This window comes from Penaeus monodon, chromosome 33 (assembly GCF_015228065.2).
Source record: "Penaeus monodon isolate SGIC_2016 chromosome 33, NSTDA_Pmon_1, whole genome shotgun sequence".
NCBI lineage: Eukaryota > Metazoa > Arthropoda > Malacostraca > Decapoda > Penaeidae > Penaeus > Penaeus monodon.
The window spans coordinates 31,288,044-31,288,346 of NC_051418.1; the positions used below are offsets into that span (position 1 = coordinate 31,288,044).

Consider the following 303-nt stretch of genomic DNA (forward strand, 5'->3'; position numbering starts at 1 on the left):
CACACATCAATGGAATATTGAACCCAACCTTCTTGAACCAAGTTAAGGTACATGCAGAGCCCCTTTCAGCCTACATGCTCCACTGACATAGAGCTTTCCTTGAACCCACCACACACTGTGTTCCTATATACAAACAAACTAGACTGTGAGTTCATGCTTACTGGGCTTAAAACCCCTCTTCCAGATTGTACTTTACGGTCTACAATTCTAATTAACAGCTAAGTTCCATGCTACTTGTTCCTTTTAGTGATTTTAATCTATTTTGGAACTGTCACTGAAGTCTTTACACACACGGAAAAAGAA

At 39.9% G+C, this 303-nt stretch overlaps 1 protein-coding gene across 1 annotated transcript in view; it reads right to left on the reverse strand.

Annotated features, from left to right (window-relative positions):
• The window catches only part of LOC119594380 (C-Jun-amino-terminal kinase-interacting protein 4-like), a gene marked incomplete in the record, with an annotated part of 97,279 nt that overhangs the window by 28,956 nt on the left and 68,020 nt on the right, over positions 1 to 303 (reverse strand).